Source organism: Microtus oregoni, unplaced genomic scaffold (assembly GCF_018167655.1).
Source record: "Microtus oregoni isolate MIOR12 unplaced genomic scaffold, Mior012 000017F_ref0000208, whole genome shotgun sequence".
Classification (NCBI taxonomy): Eukaryota; Metazoa; Chordata; class Mammalia; order Rodentia; family Cricetidae; genus Microtus; species Microtus oregoni.
This window is the reverse complement of record NW_024543076.1, coordinates 37,936,599-37,948,633: the sequence shown is the minus strand read 5'-3', so window position 1 is coordinate 37,948,633 and position 12,035 is coordinate 37,936,599. Positions and strand designations below refer to the sequence as shown.

At 40.8% G+C, this 12,035-nt stretch overlaps 1 protein-coding gene across 2 annotated transcripts in view; it reads right to left on the bottom strand.

Moving 5' to 3' along the window:
* Pkia (cAMP-dependent protein kinase inhibitor alpha) overlaps nt 1-11,559 on the bottom strand; it is an 86,875-nt gene extending 75,316 nt beyond the window's left edge. The window contains exon 1 of one of the 2 annotated variants that reach the window (XM_041667585.1): nt 11,409-11,559. The gene's annotated coding sequence lies outside the window, so the exon portion shown is untranslated. The remainder of the gene's footprint in view (nt 1-11,408) is intronic. The other variant, XM_041667586.1, reaches the window with a different exon arrangement.
* Nucleotides 11,560-12,035: the final 476 nt, after the last annotated feature.

Here is a 12,035-nt window from a genome sequence, read left to right as displayed (position 1 = left end):
AAATGTATTATTCAAATTTTAAGTGAAATTTCACTTCGTAGTGATCAAATATTTGAAATAGAAAGGTCTTGAACACATACATATCCATAATCTATAAATATTTATTCACTTATAACTAGCTAAGGAAAAAGAGTTTAGAGCACACATAAAACACTTCTATTCACCTGTAATAAATGGACAAATGCAGAAATATGTATCATTCATAGAGGTATTTTCCTTGTTCTCAATACAATATTTTAGAATGAGAGTAGGCCCCACATCAAACCTTTGATGAACACCTAATTAATCTACTGTGCCCATGTGTTGGCTTTGGATTGAACAGATTATTCAGTAATGACTTAACGCTTTTTACCTGAGGTAATGATGATACTCTATGCCCAGATAAATATGAAGAGATCACCCAAAACAGTGAACTTGTGCAAAAGTAGCTAGAGCTGCCAATCACCACAGACATCTCAATGATTTTTAACAGAATATATGTATGTGGGTCTGTTTGTGGGTATGTGTATGTGAGTACAGGGGCCAGAGGGGAGCACTGAATACCCCGAAGTTGGAGTTACAGGTAGTTGTAAGTCTCTGGATGTGAGTGCTGGGAAACAAACCTGGATCCTCTGGAAGAGCAACATGCACACTTAACGGCTGAGACTTCTCTCCAGCTACGATATATTAATTTTGAACTATGATTTGCATGCTGTATAATTCATAGGGCCTTTGCTGGATTTGTAGTAGTTTCATTGAGCACAAATAAATGATCCATGTAATTAAGAGAAAACTCATCCAATGACAGCAAAATTGAAATCTGCTTTTTAATAATTCCCTTAATTGTCATTATAGCAGAGAATGTGTGTTTCAGGCATTGCAGTTCTAAATATCAGTTTAAAGTAGTTGTTAATTAAATGTAATTAGTTGTACCTAGTAACAAAGCAAATTTTGTGAGCTTCAAACATAAAAATATGTAACAAGCCAAAACCAGCTCCATGTCAAGCACCATATCGTTACAGATTAATTTTCCTGTTTGATAAGTTAACTATTTTGATTAGCTATATATAATTTCACCCATTTTTACACATTAAAAGGGAATGCACAAAATGTGTTGTAGTAAATTCTCAAAAAATTAAATAAAAATTTGTTATCAAAAAGTTATGTCCTTTCCCCAGATGGTGAGCAGCAGGCACCTAGGCTCTTCTTCGAGGAGGAGGTGGGTATTAGGAGTGTTTATGGATTAAAACTGGCCTTCCCTCAGGGAGTCAGTACTGTCACTGGGGAAAGAAACAGCAACTGTGTTTCTCCAGGGAAGAGGCAGCTCCGTTTCTTCGTGGCACTTGGCTCTTGAAACAAACACCCTCACATAACATCCACACTGCCATTTCTGACAGTGAGAAGTGCGAGCAGACACCCCACATAATTCAGGGAGGAAAGAGGATGCCAGCCACTTGCGTCAGATTATTCAATCAGCTGCTTGAATGGCAAAAAATAGAAGCTAAGTCTAATTCCCACAGGACTTCAGGATCAGAGCCCATTGCTTTGAAATAGCATCCAGGGAGGCTCAGGCATGTTCAATGCTCGGCTTGGCTGACGTCGGGGGCTGCTGGGCAAAGACCTGGTAATGAGGTCTCATTATGAACTTTTCACAAGAAAAAAAAAATACTAAAAATGGGGAAGGCTACTCACTACTGCATCTATCAGAATACTGTGAGTTGTGTTTTGCATTGTTTCTGCCTTGGAAACTAGACTTAGCAGCAGTTGCATCCAGGCAACCGTAGTCTTCTTGCCCCAGTCTCCTGAGTGTGTGGATTACAGGCATATACTACCTTACCTGGCTTATTATGATATTTTCTTTAATTATCATGACTACCCTGTTGTCCCTGTTTTTAATTTTAGGAAAAGAAGTTCAGAGCTAAAAGCAACTTACCATAACTCACCTGGGTAGCAAATGAATTACAAATCAGTTTTATTTGATACACTGAGAACCTAAGTGGTAGCCCAAACTACTCAAACAAACAAACTAACAAAAAGAAACAGAAAGGGAACTAGAGAGCCGAGTGGACAGTGTACATGTTTTAACTAATCTCAGATACAATCAAAGAGCTGCATTAGGATGCTGTGTAAAATTACTGTCAGTGTTCTGGAAGAAAAGAATAATAAAACAAAGAAATTCACAGTACCCTTATACTCAAACATTCTGAAAATCAACTCAGTTTTTTTTCTTTTTTTCATGACATCATATTGCCTTCTCATCTCGTTTCCCATGCTGCCCACTAGGAGGGAGAATTTAAACACTGCAAACATTTTGTGTGACAGGTTATTGCCTTTGATGTCTAAGATAACCAAGACATCAAGTCCCATCTCCCTGTTCAATGAGCTTGTCTTCTGTCAGATCATTTTGAATAAGGATTCATTGGGGGTGAATGGTGACTTCACAATGCTGCATGGTGGTATTTGAGTTACTGGCTCAAACCATCATGTAAGTGAAATTGAATTCAAATGACTAGGTTTTTGTTTCTCAGAGAGAGAGAGGGAGGAAGGAAGGGGTGGGGGGGAGACAGAAAGGGAGGGTATTGATTGTCAGATCCCCTAAGACCAAAGAAGAAGATACAGACAATTGTGAGCCATGTGTGAGTGCTGGGAATTTAACCCAGATTCTCTGGAAAAGCAGCCAGTGCTCTTCTTAATGGCCTAGCCATCTTTCCAGCCTTAGTTTTTAACTCTATTGAGAGCCAAGACATTTGGTGTCAAGGATCTGTCAAAATTCACTTTTGAGGAGACTAGCATAGTCTCTTCAGAATAAATCTTCTCAAAAATCAGCAAGTGTACTTTATAATTAGAAATATAAGCAGAAAAAATAACAACATCTTGAATTTTGTAGGCAAATGAATGGAGCTAAAAAACGTCATTTTGAGTGAGGTAACCTAGACACAGAAAGACAATTATCACATGTACTCATAAAGTGGTTTTTAAACATAAAGCAAAGAAAACCAGCCCACAAATCACAATTCCAGAAAACCTAGACAACAATGAAGACCCTAAGAGAGATATACATAGATGTAATCTACATAGGAAGTAGAAAAAGACAAGATCTCATGAGAAAATTGGGAGCATAAGGACCTTGGGGGAGGAAGGAGGCAGGGAGGGGAGCAGAGAAAAACGTAGAGCTCAATAAAAATCAATTTAAAAAGGAAATATAAATGTGTATTTTTTTCTGAAAAAGTTGGTATTTTACTGACATACTACCAGTTAGTAGTTAAAATCTGCTAGTCTTTAAATCTAAGCTCAGGCTTGAGGACTAGGGAAGATTATTACCAGTGTTTCTTTCTGACACCCACCAACTCTTAGGGGCACTTCAGTGATATCTAGCAGGATGAGTTTGCAATTGCATAGAAGTTTTGAGATCTGGCTGTTCCCTTCCTGTATTACAGTTATCAAGAGAAGCTGAGCACAAAAGGACAGGGATGAAAATATAAGAAGAGGCAATAAAATATTTGCTGACTTTTCTGTTTATTCAGTTGAATTAAAGGTTATACAGAAAAAGGAATTCAGGAGATTGTGTGCACTGTACTATGATCACAATGAAAAGCTTAATGCTTGTACCTTTATTCTCATAGCTACTGCCATGTATTGTGGAAGAAGTGCCTATGCTGTTCATATAGGAAAAGGTCAGAATGGGTATTCTAAGTTTGCTTTTCTGAGAAATAAGGACAGTGGCAAGTAAAAGGAGAACTGTTCAGCAATAACAAAAACATCCATAAAAAATACCATCACTACCTGTCTAGGGCCTACTTTGTGGAATGATTTTGTTCATTAAACACAAATTCTTACAACCAATTAGTTTTAAATGTCCCTTAAATATACATCACAACATCTATTCTTTCAACTTTATATCAGAGTATTTCCCCTCCCCTGCACAAGACAGCTAAGATACACTTGGACAGTGAGTAGGCACATCCCTAGTTCCAGCTATGCTTTCCATGTTCCAAACACTGGGTTATTCAGCTCAAGTACTAACTGACAGATTTCTTTAAAATTGTGTTTCAAGAAGAGAAATTGGGGAAGAGCTTTAATCACATTGGCATAGGGGATAACTCCCTGAACAGAACACCATTAATGCAGGCACTAAGATCAACTATTAATAAAGAGGACCACATAAAATTGAAAGCCTTCTGTATGGCAAAGGACACTATCAACTAGACAAAATGACAATATATAGAGTGGGAAAAGATCTTTACCAACCTCACACCTGATAAAGGGCTAATATCCAAAATAAGTAAAACAACAAAAAGAACAAAAACTCAAGAAACTTGATATCATAAAATTAAATAATGCAAACCAAAAAAAAAGTGGTACAAATATAAACCGATAACTTTCCATAGAAGAATCTCAAATGGCTGAGAAACACTTAATGCAATGTTCAACATCCTTGGCCATCAGGGAAATGCAAATCAAAACAACGTTGCGATTCCATTTTATGCCTGTCAGAATGGCCAAGATCAAAAGCGCAAGTCACAGTTCATGCTAAAGATGATGTGGACCCAGGGGACCACTCCTCTACTGCTGGTGGGAATGCAAATTGTACAGCCACTTTGGAAATTAATACAGAGATTCCTGAGAAAATTTGGAATCAATCCACCTCAAGACTCAGCTATAGCACTCCTGGACAGAAACCCAAAGGATGCTCCATCGCACTCTGATGACAGTTGCTCAACTATCCTCATAGCAGCTTTATCTGGAATAGCCAGAAGCTAAAAGCAACCTCGCTATCACTCAGTTGAAGAACGGGTGAGAAAATGTGGTGCATTGTCACAATGGAACATCACTCAGCTGTTTAAAAACAAAACAAAAATGAAAATAAGCAAAACATACACATGCCAAAACAAACAAACAAAAAACAACAGCCAGTCTTTGGTGGCTCAGGCCTTTAATCCCAGCACTCAGGAGGCAGAGGCAGGTGGATCTCTGAGTTTAAGGCCAGCGTGGACTGCAGAGCAACAGCTAAAGCTACACAGAAAAACCCTGGCTGTCTTGGAACTCACTTTGTAGAACAAGCTCAGAGCGAGTTCTAGGACAGCCAGGGTTACACCAAAAAACCCCGTCTCAAAAAACAAACCAAAAAAAAAAAAAAAGTAATATAATTAAATTTTCAGGCAAATGGATGGAAGTAGAAAAAAAATATTGAGTGAGGTAACCCAGACCCAGAAAGACAAAGATCGTGGGTATTCACTTAGTAGTGTAAAGCAAAGGATAACCGTGGGACAGCTCACAAACCCAGAGAGGCTAAGTAACCAGGACTTAAGCAGGGTGAGGGGTTTGGTGTGTGTGTGGGGGTTGCAAGGATCCCTGGAAAGAGGAAATAGAAGAGTGTATGGGGATGAGTGGGGTTGGTAATAGGAGGAATCCAGTTTGGACAAGGAGGGAAAAATTACTAGAATTTTTCCTGGAAAATTCCTGGAATTGGGCTGCATTTTAGGGGAAAGGTGGAAACCTAGCACAATGGAAACTCCACAGAATCTAGGAGAGTAACCCTAGCAAATGGGGGATACAGAGCTTGAACAGGCCATCTCTGTAACCAGGCTAGGCTTCTTCAAGGGGAGGAATTGGGACAACAACCAACCACATAACATCTGACCTACAGTTTGTGTTGTTATTGGAAGGTTCTGGAACTGAGCCTAGCAGAATCCGCATGAACAAGATCAGAGAGACTTCATCCAGCAACTGATGGGAGCAAGTGCAGAGAGCCACAGCCACACATCAGGCAGAGCTTGGGAATCCCCAGGAACAGCAGGAGGAAGCATCTGAGGAATCAGAGGGGTTAGGGACACTCCAAGAACATAGCCCACAGAATCAATTGACTGGGACTCATGAGGGCTACAGAGGTCAGAGATCCTGTAGGTGTCTGACCCAGGTCCTCTGTGTATATGTTATGGCTGAATAGTTTGGTGGTCCTGTGGTATTCCTAACAGTGGGAGCCATTTCTGCCTTGTTTGCCTGCTTGTGGAACGCTTTTTCTCCTGTTGGGTTGCTGTATCCAGGCTTGATGTGATGGTATACACCAGGTCTTATTGTAGCTTGGTATGCCTTATTAGATCTGCTCTTTTCTGAGGGGAGGTGGATTTGGGGGGGAGGGAAGGGGAGAGAGACGGGGAAGGAGCAAGAAGAGGAACTTTGGCCAAGATGTAATATATGGAAGAAGAATAAAACAAACAAACAAACAAACAAACAAACAAACAGAAAGATAGATTAAAAGGCTACACCAGTACGACAAGTTAGATTTACATAAAGCTGGTCCATAAATTTAAACCTAGAAACAGAACATGTTTTAGATTAGGCTAAATACAAGTATTCATTTCTGGGACTTAAGACAAAGAAAAATTGCTTCAGATCATTTTACATTAATTCATCGTTCTTACAAGATTTGACATCTGTGATGCACTGGCACCATTCTGAAATGACAAAATATGTGAGCCTTGAAATCTTCCAATATTTATGCAGAGTGTTTTCCTTCACAAACTACAAATGACAAAATGTGAGACTGTCTCCTTACTCAGATCACGCGAGATGGATTCCCTTTTATTACTGGGTTCATTTACAAGATTGCTGGAACTGGTTCAGCAGAAACATAAATACTATCTGCTGAACAAGATCACAATTTTTTAAATTAGCTTACATATTCAAGTGTAAATATTTAGGCAGTCTCCCACCAAATGTAAAAGGCATTAACTTTTATGTTATATGTAAACAGTATGTATAACTCCATGTTATATACATATAAACTGCTTATCTATAATAATTTAAGCATGACTTGAAATCACCACAAAATTTTGAACTTAATATATAATTATCCACTGATTTTGGCTGGATAAATTAGGACATACACATAGAAAACCGGTAAATATCACTTGCTTTCTAAAAAGCAGTATAAAATATAAAGTACTGAAAGTGTTCTGCTACCAAAAATTACAAAATCTAGTATAAGCCTAGAATAAAATAGCTTTAAATTGAAATAAAATCCTGGTACAGAGTGGAATGGATAAATTCTGAAGGCATCGTGCTAAATGGAAAAAGCCAAATAAAATCAGACAACGGATATAATATTTCCAATTTTTGTGACACAAAATAGGAAATTCTATGGTCACAAATAGAGAGTGGCCTGCGGCCTTAGGGGCACAGAGAATGATGGAGAGTCTGTCAGGGTAATGAAAAAGTTCCGAAAATGGATAGCATGGTGCTTGTAGACCATTGCAAATACAGGTAACTAAATGAGTTAAAATGGTAAATTGATGTGTTACATGACTTCAAATTTTATATAGTTAAATTACTACATTAGTTTTAAGATACATACAATCTATACACTATTGTGGTCTATTTTCCTAATGTGTGTACACTCGTCACACTTTAAAAATTATAAATAAAACATACTATAAAATGTTAATTTATTTCACAAATCACCAGCAGCTATGTCAGATAGCTCCAGCCTCCTTACATTCCAGCTTAGACTTTTAATGCACTTTTATTTATTCAAGGCGCTGTGTATCTCCTTAGCCTGTCTGGCAGATGAACATAATTTATCATTGTTTCCTTCACTTGACTATGACAAATAAATTACCTCATATAGCAATATTAAGAATAAATTACAAGTGAAGGTGATATCCATTTTTCCGATGATGAGTGGGTGTGTCTAAAAGTGGACTACTGCAGTCAACTTCTGGCCACGCTTGTCTAGACGCTTGTCGCACAGTCCTTTTGTCCTAACTAATTCGTGACTATGTCCCTGGACACATACCTGGGCACTGTGAAAAAGGCCACAGGTAATATGCTAATTGACTCCCAGAATTTGTTTTAGATGTCTGTGTTTGATAAGGACACAGTGCAAGTTCACACAAAAGGGTGCAAGACATAAAATCTATAGAAATTTAAACATGAGGAAGAAAGTTTATCTCATCAGAGGAAGCTTCATGGAAGAGTCAGAGTCAGTGGTGAACACATTTCAAGACATGGCAGGACGGCTAACCAGGCCTGCAAGAGGAGACAAGCATAGGTATGAATTTATGTTTGGCTGTGTGTAGGGGCAGCCCCAGCCAATCACCTTGCTTGTAGGGCGGGGTCACCTGAGGATATTTTTTACTAATAAATATTGCTGGTGTGCTGTCCCCCCCCACCTCTGCTTTCCTGTTCTCTGCTGGAACCTCTGGTTCTTGAAGTCTCTTTCCCAGTTAAAGCTGTATATATTATTACAATTTCTGTCTGCCTTCATTTAAGCTGCTACAGCTGTTGTGTGGGATACTTTGAGATGGTTACTGAGCTGGATGACGAGCTATCACTCTGCATCGTGTATATCAGTTATTATAAATACTGAAAAGAGTATTGTGGAACTCTATCCATTAAAGCACCACTGGTAATATTCAAAGTAGCTTTTGTGTTTGAGCCAGAGTCTCATATCTAGCCCAGACCTCCAATATAATACCATTATCCCTACTGATTCTCACTGGAGGAACTGGATAAACAAAATTGACATTTCTTCCTTCATCTTTCCACTTTTCAATATTTCAACTTAAGGCTATTTTAGATGTAGTTAAGAGCAGCAAGACAAGACTGCAGCTCTTCTTTTGTCATGAGAAGTCAACTCCGACCTCTTTGTTTGCCCCTGTGTAGGCTCTGCTATCACTGCTTGCTAGACAGTCTTCAAGAGGTTGGAGAGCAATTGATTGACTTCAGTTCTATCTTGTCAAACATACAGAAACACTCCAGTAACACTGATTCTGTGAAGGAGTCTATTCTCCACCTCATTTCTGAACATCAGCAAATTAACTCCTTTTTTCTTCTGAGAAACTTGCAAAGTAAAGAGAATACAGTGATAAATCAATCCTAGTCACAGCACCATTTATGTGTGTGTGTGTGTGTGTGTGTGTGTGTGCCATGCATGTGTGTGAGTACATGTGAGTGTGCTGTGCGTGTTAAGTGTGTGCGTATGTGAATGGGTGTGTGCATTTCTGTGTGTGTGCATGCACGAGTGTGTGAGTAAGTTTGTGTATGTGTGTGTTTCTACTGAGAGTTCTAAATTTATAACTATTTCTCAAAATTGTTTAAACGTAACAAGGTCCAAATCTGGAGTTCCGCATGTGTCCTGTCCTCCTCATTCATACCAGAATGAAAATTATATCTTTAAGTTGCTTTTTTCCCTACAAGGTGCCCTTAACTCCAGTCCTTCACTTAGTGAATCAGTTTCCTGTGCAAACATTGGCAGGCATCCTACCAGTTCACCACGCACCAGCCCCTTGATCCTGAACCGATTTCTTGCCAGACAATTCCTTTTCCTCGGAAACCAAATAACGGAGCCTTAGAATTTTAATCACCATTGGAATGTTCTTGGGCATCTCTCTCTTAACCAAAACATATAGCTCTCAACAGTATAGAGATTGTTTTTGTTCCTGTAGAGTCAAATGATCATTATATAATTGAACTTCAATTTACAATATATCGAGCTAAGTTTTAAAGAGAGAATTATTTATATTTATCAGTTATTTTTCAGAAAAAAATGATTGAGTCATTAAGTATTTTTAAATCAGTAAAGGTCATGGAAGTGAGGACTCCCACCCCCATCTTAGTCTTTGTTTCTTTTACTAGAAGATGCTATTGAGTCAAAATTTTAGCATCGCAAGTGTTTAATACCTGAAATACAAACCATATTCAAAACACAACAACCTCAGTAAGCAAACAGAAATGGCCCTCAGTTCCTGAAAATCCCCAAGACGGTGTGTGGAGTGGGCCATTTTGTGGTGGGCATCCCTCCCTCTGCCCAGAGACTGAAGGTGCAGACAAAGGAACAGACTCAATCTTCATAGAGAGGATTTCTCAAAAGCGAATTTGTAATTAGAAAAGTGGTACCAATGCACCCTAGAATTAGCCTGGCTTCAGAGAATCGGCAACACTGGAAAGGGGAAACAAGCAAAGGTGCCATTGTATGTCTTCTTTTTCATTGCTTTACCTATTATACTGAATAAAATGGCAAGGCTGTTGAGTCAAACTGTCTTTCCAATTTCAAGTGTCGGATGGCAGATCATTTAAATGAAACAGAATATCAGCTCAGACTCCCCACAGTCTGCCTTCCTGCAACTGCTCTCTGATGGTGAAGTACACATTTGCAGGACTCACACCAGCCATCTTAACTGCTCCCATCTTATTCAGAGGTATGTCACTAGGTGACAACAAGAATAAGAATCGAGCTGGGGCAGGGGTGGGGAGAGGGAGCCTATGTGAGGAGACAAACCTGGGATGAACAAATAATCCAAGCCTAGGATTGGGCAGACCCCTGGCTGTCTGTCTGCCAATGGGAATGCCCCAGTTGGAGGTTACTGAGGAATCCTGGGGCAAGAACACTACTTGTTGTTTGGAATGGTTGCCCTAAACTCAGCTAATTTTCTTACACCCCAGTGAACTAGAAATTTTAAAGAGAACTGGAAAGACTGCTGTTCCCAGCTTTCCTTTGCCTATGCCTGCACAGAGAGAACTGTCTGCACAGCCCAACAGTCTATTTTCCCATTCAAGCCTTTGTGACTAGCTAAACAGAGTGACTGCAAGAAAGGTATGAAAGGCAGTTAGAGAAAACCATGCTGGTCCTGAGTTGAAAGCGGGGCATTTTATTCTATGTCTGGGAAATGGAGAAAGTACACCGGTGACGGTGTGTTAATGATATTCCCAATAAGGAACCCTGTGAGAGCAATGCCCTTTTTGGGTCCTTGATGAAGTCACTCACGGAACTGAAGGAGGATAAGAGACGATGAGTTGACCTGTGAGTAGATAGAGCATCTCTGGAGATCAATGAACTGACTGACAGAGAAGATGGAAATGAAAGAAGCTGCTAAGTGCAGCTCACACCAAGCAGAACTCAGGAGGGCAGCGAAGTTTTTCTTCCACCCAGAGGGACTCCCAGAGCAAAGCATCTAAGCAAGCAGGTGTTATGACATTGAGATGAGTGAAGGAACACCCTGATACCAGGGATGACAGAGAACCAAAGAGGACAACAGAAAGGCGAGATTATTGATGACCTCCCCAACTGCTTCCAAGGATATGGTGCCCCAAGCCAGGGAGCAATGGCGTGAAGGTTGAAGACACAAAGGTGAAACAGGAGCTCAGACTGTTTTACGTTTCGGAATACTCCTCAGTGTCTACCAACAGGCTACGGAAATGGTTGATCACCTTTAAGAGCTGGAGGCTGAAAGCCCCTTTGTTTGCTCTGGAACACCTCTCTCCTCCCGTGCTTGTCCAATGCAAGGCTGACCAAGCTTTCACTCACTTACTCCTTTTCCCAATGCAGAATGCAGCAGGGCTATACCTTCTTCCCCGGCTCCTACAAAGCCCTAGTCATCAATCTGGCGGAAAGCCCGGCTCAGGGCGGCTAGCGCGGGCCCGCGGCTTACCTTCGGGATGAAGAGGCGCGTCTCGCTGCCCTGGGCTGCAGTCCCGCCGACCGTCCGCGCGTGCTGGGATCTACGGGCTCCTACGGCCCCCGCCCCACCTGCAGCTGCTGCTGCCGCTGGCTACTCCTGGCGGGCCGAATGAAGTCATCCCCCGCCGGAGCAGCGCACTCCGTGCGAGCCGCGGGGGGAGACGCTCCCCTCTGGGTCGCAGGCCACCGCATCTGCCGGCTTCAACCGACACACGGTGCCCCCCGTGAGAAGGCTGATCGTCTGTGGACGATTTTACACACAGGCGGCATTGCCGGATTGAGCAACAAAAGAGAAGAGACAGTTAGACTTGGTCTGCAGGGAGTCCTTGCTCTCTGCGCTCCCCTGTCACCGAGGCTGTTTGGACAGCTCCATCTGACTGTGTGGGTTTCCCACCCTCTCCATCTTCCTTATCAGTACTGTTCATTTCGCTGAATTTGAGGGCTGATTGTCTATTGAGATAAGCAGTCAAATACTTCGGAAAAAAATTTAAGTGGGCAATCGGTCTTCTTAAATCCCGCACAGGACGATTCATTTGTTTTACACACACACACACACACACACACACACACACACACACTCACTCACTCACTCAAAACA